The sequence below is a fragment of the Sander vitreus genome, chromosome 16 (assembly GCF_031162955.1).
Source record: "Sander vitreus isolate 19-12246 chromosome 16, sanVit1, whole genome shotgun sequence".
In the NCBI taxonomy this organism is placed as follows: Eukaryota; Metazoa; Chordata; class Actinopteri; order Perciformes; family Percidae; genus Sander; species Sander vitreus.
This window is the reverse complement of record NC_135870.1, coordinates 10,637,864-10,646,608: the sequence shown is the minus strand read 5'-3', so window position 1 is coordinate 10,646,608 and position 8,745 is coordinate 10,637,864.

Below are 8,745 nucleotides of genomic sequence, written 5' to 3'. Positions count from 1 at the left end.
AGCTCCTACTACATGAGCCCCGTCTCCGTGCGTAACAGTTTTTCCTGCCTGCCTCTAGGATGTGTAACGTTAGACAGCCAATCACCAGCATTATTAGATCTTGGTAGAAGCATGCTGCGTGCTTACTGGCTCACTGACGCTGATGAGATTTACTCCTTAGGTATTGAAATTGGGTTTTGAATGACGAGGCATTTTTCGATACTTTAGAGGCAATTCGGTCGGTGCCTAAAAAGTATTAAATTCAGTACCCAACTACTATGTGTCTGTTAAATATGAAGCTAGGATGTTAGCTTAGCTTAGTATAAAGACTGAAATCAGGAGGGAACAGCTAGCCTTGCTCTGTCCAAAGGTTTAAAGTGACTATATGTAACTTTTTATATGTTTCTACAGCTCTAAAAGCTAAAAGGGAAAGGAAAAGTGAAAGACAACGGGCGATAACGTGAGTCAACTTCGGTCAGGCTTTTAAGAGATGGAGACAATTGCGGGATTGTAAATGATTCAAAAGCCACCCTTTGGCCCATTGGCCAGGTATGTAATATGTCTATTTCATTCATAAAATAACTTACAATGCGCGATGTGGTTGTACATCAGTAGCTTACATTAAATGACGTCCTTCCATTTAGCAAAACATTTTATTTCGTAAAAAATGTTTTACCTTTTAGTCCGTGTTTGTGTTGGCCTACTATTTTCTTTTTGTCCCCCTGTAACATTACTTGTGTAAAGCATCCGTGGGTTTCATTAAATGCGCTATATAAATCTAAGTTATTATTATGACGTTGGTTGCTACAACAATCTCTTAATCTCTTGTGGCTCGTGACACAGTGACAGTGATAACGTTACCAGTTTAGCTCACGAGACATACAAAGTAGGCGAAGTTAACGTATGCAACACTTGAAATGCAACGATGCATCTGTAACGTATTCTCTTATTGTAAATTAATGATTTTCTGGTTGAGCAAAACATTCATCGCGACTATATGACCTCCTGGTAACGCTAACAACAGTAATACAGTGGGTAATACAGCACTGTAAAGAAAAGACCTTTACGACAGCAGGTGTGATACATTATATCTCAATTGTTTTATCCATACAAAACCAAATTGACATAATGGCAATTTGAAGTTTTACTTTACTTTCTGGAGTCTTGCTTTCAACGTGAGGTTTGCAGGAATTCAGCAGAGACTCCAGGAAGTCACCTTCTGGCCAAGAAATAGTGCAGCACATAACCCCATCTTTGCATTTTTACAATTTGGGGATTTTAGAGGTTTGACAAATTTAGATATAGCGTTTTAATTAGTGATCGTTAGTTGTGCTGGTAGACAGATTGTATTACCTTTGGAAAGAAGCAGGCTTGCCGTTTCGCCGTTTCCCCGTTTCCAGTCTGTATGCTAAGCTAAGCTAACCGCCTTCTGGCTGTAGCTTCATATGTCATGTGTAACATACAAATATGAAAGTGGAAACAATTTTCTCATCCAATCTTTGGCAAGGAAGCAAATGTTAAATTCATAGTGTCTCCTACTGTACACCTATGACAACATTGTGGTAGATGCAGAACATAATTATGTAGGCTCAGGAATGTGATATCTGCATGGTAAATGAAGGAAGACTCATGAATTGCATGATCTTTAATAAAAAATGTATTTTAACATATGCTAGTGTAGCTAAGCATATGTCACTGAATAAATGCTACACTGCTACAAGTACATATGCTGAATTGCTTTAATGCAGTGCGCCCCCCCCCCTCTCTCTCTCTCTCTCTCTCTCTCTCCACAGTCTTTATTCGTGCAGCCCACTTTATAACAAATATGTCATGCTACGCAAATGATTGCGCCTTATGATGCAGGTCATGGATCATCCTGCAGTCTTGGCTTCACAAAGCCAAATGTCTGTGATTTTTTTAATGTACGAAAAAAGCTGGATAATTTAGGAGACACACGTGTCTCTTTGAACTGAGCAAACACATTTTTTGTAAATTGCACCTGGGTTGAAACAAACCTTGGTGGCCTAGTTAAAGTGGTAACACGCAAGCAGTTCCTGCATTTAAAAAAAAGTTTATGATGCAAACTAAGGCCAGCTGCACATATTTGGTCATAATAATAATAATAATGTATACTTTATTAATCCTGCAAGGGGAAATTACAATGTTTTTCACTCTGTTGTTATTACACACATTACACAGGTCTGAATTACACACAAACACATGCTCAGTACCTATACATAACTAAATAGAACATCTCAATCCAAAGACATGCATGTGTCACTGACTCAATGCTCTCAGGTTTTAAACGGTGTACTATTTGAGTAATTTGACCACATACTGTTTGTCATCCAGTATGCTGTCATTCATTTGTACACATCAAATTAGCTGATTGGGAGAAACAAGGTGACAGAGATTAGCTGACAGTGATACGCATCATCAGTTATACTAGATCTGTGCGTGCGTGCGTGCGTGCGTGCGTGCCCTGACGATCTCTGCTTATTCTTAATGCTCTCTTGAACTTGCTTTGTGCAGCGTTACATCTAAGTGCAACAACCAGACTGGCCTCCTGTGGTAATAGGAAGTATTACATATTCATGACCAGGTCTGTTCCCACTTTGATAATGAAAACTAAAGCCAGTCTTACAGTATGTCGACAGTATTGATCTGTCACTCCTAATAACTATATAGTAAATGTTTTCCAGCTGCAGTAATGTTATATCTGTGTATATAAAATAGGCATTTTAAGGCATTAACTTATATGATTAATGGAGTGCTGCAGAGATTAGATGTTTCCTATCTACAGTATGCTAGTAATTTTGCACATTGAATCTGAATGGGAAAAAAGTCCTGTACAATGATTGGATACCACTAACAAAGAATATGCTAATTCACATGCAGAGAGGATTTCATTTTGTTCATTTTCAAAGTAAGCTGCAGTTTATTCCTGCAATTGAAACCATATTTGGTCTTTTTACTTTATGCTCTCTAGGCTAGAAAAAGAAATAACAGTGAAAGCAGAGAATTTAAAGTTCCTTTCAAGTCCAGAAAATCCCCAAAGAGGCAAAGAGGTCTAAACCAGTCAAAATAATGTTTTTCAAACATGTAATTCCAGCCAGGATGTTTTTGTTTGTGGTTGTATTTGTGTGAATATAATATATATTTAGTGAGACTGGAGAGAACATTACACCAACTAAGGTGTGTGTGGTAATGTCCTCTCCAGTCTCCCTAAATGACTCATGTGTCTACCATAAACTGTAAAAACAGTGGACTTAGCATCAGTGACAGCAGTTCTGAAGCTTTGAGTTTGGGGGTCCGGGCATCGCCATATTGTTTTTTTTTTGCAACCGATGTGAGGATTTTTGACGAGAGGGTGGAGCCGGGGAGGATGACGTGGCCAAGCCAGTGTTGTTTATGGTTGCAACGGCGCTGCGCTAAACACTAAATAGGGAAAGTTGACGATTTTCAACCCTTATGAAGCGAGTCATCCAGCGGAGTTTTACCGGCGGGTAAACTTGGACCTCTGGGTACTGCCGCCATTCATCTGCATGTATGGCAGAACAGAAAATCATCTAACTCAAACTTAACACATTCCTAAGCCTGGATCAGGATTGACAGGTCGGCGTGTAGCCGCACCCTAAAGCATGTCCTGCTTTATAGTCCATTTTAAAATAAATGGAACTATAATTTTCAAAATGAACATTGTGCTGTATTGAAGAAGACTTGAAACTAGCAATTGAGACCAGAAATTAGATAGAATGCAGGTTTAAGGCACTTCCGCATTGGCTTCACTTTTCAGTGCCGGAAGCTTCGACCATTATTTTCACATTTGCAGTAGGATTTATTAAATTGTAACTGAATTTACACCTGCAGCAAAGTAGCAATAACTAGAATACTCCAGTTTAATTCAGTCGTACAAAATGTTTGAAAAGAAATCCCTGAAATTTTTTCTGCCTTGTCCTTTCTAAATTGTGTATACTTTTTAAGTTGATAGATGGTAGTTATATTTATACCAAGGGCTCTCATGAAAAAGCCTCCATCTCTCAGCTGTAGGGCTGCTGACTGCAGCTTGAATTCTGCGTTAGTGGCCAAACAGCACACAGGGAAACAGATGGGTAATAAGGTCACAGCAGACGTACCTCTCACTTGCGCAGACAAATTGCAGACGCACCAGCTGCACGGACTCAGGACAACATTAGACTCAGGGGAATTGAATTAAGATCTCTTTTGTAAGAAGGGAAGTTGTTGTTGTGTGTAAATAGAAATGTAACAAAGAAGGCCCTGAAAACCTGTTTCCTCAATCAGCTTCTTTAATCTGAATGCATTTTCTACACAAACACACTATTTTCTGTCAAAGTTGCAACAGTTTTTCCTCAGAGAGGTGAAACATACTAGCTCCACCAGCAGGTCAAAGTTTTCACTTATTGAGTGATAACATCTACTTGATGGATTTGCACCACGTTGTGTACAGACATACAGGTGCTGGTCATATAATTAGAATATCATGAAAAAGTTGATTTATTTCAGTAATTCCATTCAAAAAGTGAAACTTGTATAATGTATACATTCATTCCACACAGACTGATATATTTCAAGTGTTTATTTTTTTTACTTTTGATGATTATAACTGACAACTAATGAAAACCCCAAATTCAGTATCTCAGAAAGTTAGAATATTACTTAGACCAATACAATAAGGATTTTTAGAAATGTTGGCCAACTGAAAAGTATGAACATGAAAAGTATGAGCATGTACAGCACTCAATACTTAGTTGGGGCTCCTTTTGCCTGAATTACTGCAGCAATGCGGCGTGGCATGGAGTCGATCAGTCTGTGGTACTGCTCAGGTGTTATGAGAGCCCAGGTTGCTCTGATAGTGGTCTTCAGCTCTTCTGCATTGTTGGGTCTGGCGTATCGCATCTTCCTCTTCACAATACCCCATAGATTTTCTATAGGGTTAAGGTCAGGCGAGTTTGCTGGCCAATTAAGAACAGGGATACCATGGTCCTTAAACCAGGTACTGGTAGCTTTGGCACTGTGTGCAGGTGCCAAGTCCTGTTGGAAAATGAAATCTGCATCTCCATAAAGTTGGTCAGCAGCAGGAAGCATGAAGTGCTCTAAAACTTCCTGGTAGACGGCTGCGTTGACCCTGAACCTCAGAAAACACAGTGGACCAACACCAGCAGATGACATGGCACCCCAAACCATCACTGACTGTGGAAACTTTACACTGGACTTCAAGCAACGTGGATTCTGTGCCTCTCCTCTCTTCCTCCAGACTCTGGGACCTTGATTTCCAAAGGAAATGCAACATTTACTTTCATCAGAGAACATAACTTTGGACCACTCAGCAGCAGTCCAGTCCTTTTTGTCTTTATCCCAGGTGAGACGCTTCTGACGCTGTCTTGTTCAGGAGTGGCTTGACACAAGGAATGCGACAGCTGAAACCCATGTCTTGCATACGTCTGTGCGTGGTGGTTCTTGAAGCACTGACTCCAGCTGCAGTCCACTCTTTGTGAATCTCCCCCACATTTTTGAATGGGTTTTGTTTCACAATCCTCTCCAGGGTGCGGTTATCCCTATTGCTTGTACACTTTTTTCTACCACATCTTTTCCTTCCCTTCGCCTCTCTATTAATGTGCTTGGACACAGAGCTCTGTGAACAGCCAGCCTCTTTAGCAATGACCTTTTGTGTCTTGCCCTCCTTGTGCAACGTGTCAATGGTCGTCTTTGGGACAGATGTCCAGTCAGCAGTCTTCCCCATGATTGTGTAGCCTACAGAACTAGACTGAGAGACCATTTAAAGGCCTTTGCAGGTGTTTTGAGTTAATTATCTGATTAGAGTGTGGCACCAGGTGTCTTCAATATTGAACATTGTCACAATATTCTAATTTTCTGAGATACTAAATTTGGGGTTGTCATTAGTTGTCAGTTCTAATCATCAAAAGTAAAAGAAATAAATACTTGAAATATATCAGTCTGTGTGGAATGAATGTATACATTATACAAGTTTCACTTTTTGAACGGAATTACTGAAATAAATCAACTTTTTCATGATATTCCAATTATATGACCAGCACCTGTACATGTCTCCCAGCCAATACATTCTAATATTTTACCTACACTAAAATGTGAAAAATGTTGCTGCCACACAACATCCTAGCATTAACATTGTGCATATGTTAGTATGCTGGCATTAGCATTTAGCTCAAAGCATAGCAGTGCTTTAGATGACAGCATAGCTATAGACGCTTGTTGTCAAGACAATGTTTTAGTACAGAATCTTAATAATGCAACATGTAATATTCCCTGCATTTCCTGAACAAAAGAGCATTTTCATTTTCCTTCTTTTTCAATTTTTTTCCAATGTTCTTCAACCAAATGAATGTTTTTCGTGTGCTACTTTTAAGTCATGTTAAGCACATAAACCCACATAGCAATACCTTTGCCGATTATTTTCGCTCACAAATTAGTTACTGCGTCATCTTTATCCTGAGGTGCCCTAATTCACCTTGCATGGCAGCTGAGAGATCTCGCGAGAGATGGCAGCTGACGAGACCACGCGAGAATCGCGGGATCACATAATCATCTGACGCGTCAGATTACTAATTTTGGGCATTATAATAGGCCCGTTCGAGATAAACTGCGCCTCAGCTGTAAAGTGGACAAGAGCAGGCGACAGCAGCCCGGGGAAGTGACAAAAATCCACTGTCAAGTCGGACAGTTTACAGCCGTTTCCAGCAGCCTTCAGGCTGAACAGGAAGTCACAGAAACACTCCCATCCTGTTAGGTCCGATTCCGATTTAATAAAATGTTATTAGACCCATATATCTTGTCTAGCTTGTACACAGTCTCCAGTTGTTTTTATTATGACAGAGTAGCTGTCAAAATGCTCTACATGTGATCTGTTTTTTATTTTAATTAAAGCAACACCAAAGCACTTTTCCTCTTCAGGCCCCCTACAGGTTGGAAACGGAATTGTCCATTACTGCTGTCGTATGTCTCATTCGAACTACAGATCCGCTACCCAATGTGGCAAACTTATAGCCGATAGAGGGCCGCAAAGCGAATGCAGAAGTGCCGTTCACCCTGAGTTGATGAACCACTGACACTATTTTGGAAACATTATTTTAAGGTACAAAAGAATCTTTGGTGTTGCTTTAACAACACACTGTAGATGATCCGTAATCTGAACAGATTCAGTCTCTCTGACTTCTAAATTTAACTATCAGCCACACAACATGTGGTTTGTACAGAATACGCCTTTAAATCAGACAAATAGCAATTAAAATCCCTCCAATTCAAAAACAATAAAAAGTTCATATAAAACGTCATCATGTTGAGTCGATTCTGAACCAATCAGCTGTTAGATCAGCCGAGAGGCAGGCGTTTCCCAGCATACCCTGGGTCCGCCTGGGTCTTGCAGCCGGTGAAAAGCAACTGCGCTGCCTGCGTCTCAAACCTGCGGCCGCCTATACAGAACACATGTCGTGTGGCTGATAGTTATGTTTAGAAGTCAGAGACTAAATCTGTTCAGAGTACGGATCATCTACAGTGTGTTGTTTATTAACATCAGCAACAGATCACATGTAGAGCACTGACTGTGTACAAGCTGATATATGGGCCTGATAACATTTTATTAAATCGGACCACAGTGTTTCTGTGACTTCCTGTTCAGCCTGAAGGCTGCTGGAATCAGCTGGAAACTGTCCGACTTGACAGCGGATTTTTGTCACTGCCCCCGGCTGCTGCCACCTGCTCTCGTCCACTTTACAGGCGAGGCGCAGTTCATCTCGAACGAGCCTATTATGTCAACAAATTCATGTGACTGACCTAAGGAGGCTTGGCCGCCGTCCATAAGAGCATCCAGGTGGCCATGCCTCTTCCTCTTACCTGGAAGCAAATTTACGAATCCTACTATGGCCACGCCAAGACCCGCCCTTCAATAGCATTTATTGGCCAGGCGTCCATGCTTACGCAAGGTAACGTAACTCCATTTGTACAGGTCCTATCCCCTGACCAATCGGCTATCCTAACCTTAACCACTCGAGGTCAAAGGCCTAACCCCAACCAATCGAGCTGCTTCGTAGGGTGGGTCTTGGCGTGGCCATAGTAGGATTTGTAAATTTGCTGCCTGGAACGCCTCAGCCCGTTCTGAGCGACAAGAGATGGTGACGGTCATTGTTCTGTCTCATAGATCCATAGTTATAGTCATAACTTACGTTATCGTTGCCCACGTGTGCATGACGTCAGAACACAAATCTAACATTTAGGGAACGTTAGTTTCTGGTTCCCTAAAGGTTAGTTCGAACCAGACCAAAAACTAACGTTTAGGGAACGTTCCCTCATGGTTATAACGTTCCCTAAACGTTAAGGGAACCAACCAACTGAAACCAACCTTCAGGGAACGTTCCCGCAACCAAAAACGAACGTTCCCAGAACGTTCTGGGAACCAAAAATTGTTACCTGGGCTGGCTCATCTCCAACGAGCCTATTTATTGAAGGTTGACTGACCACATCAGAAATTATGTTTCTAATTATGTTTCTGCTCTTAATATAGACTTTGAACAGAGCTTTCTGTAGTAAACGGTGTTGGATAATGGTATGCTCTAATCCTGTTCAAAGATCTGTGTTTTTGTCAATGCTGATCAGAGAATCCCAACTGATAACGTTAATTGATAAAACACTTTTTTTCACAGCTTTGGTCAGTTCCCTTGTAAAGTGCTATCCTGCTCGGGCCACACTTCAGGGATCTGATAGTTACTCAAT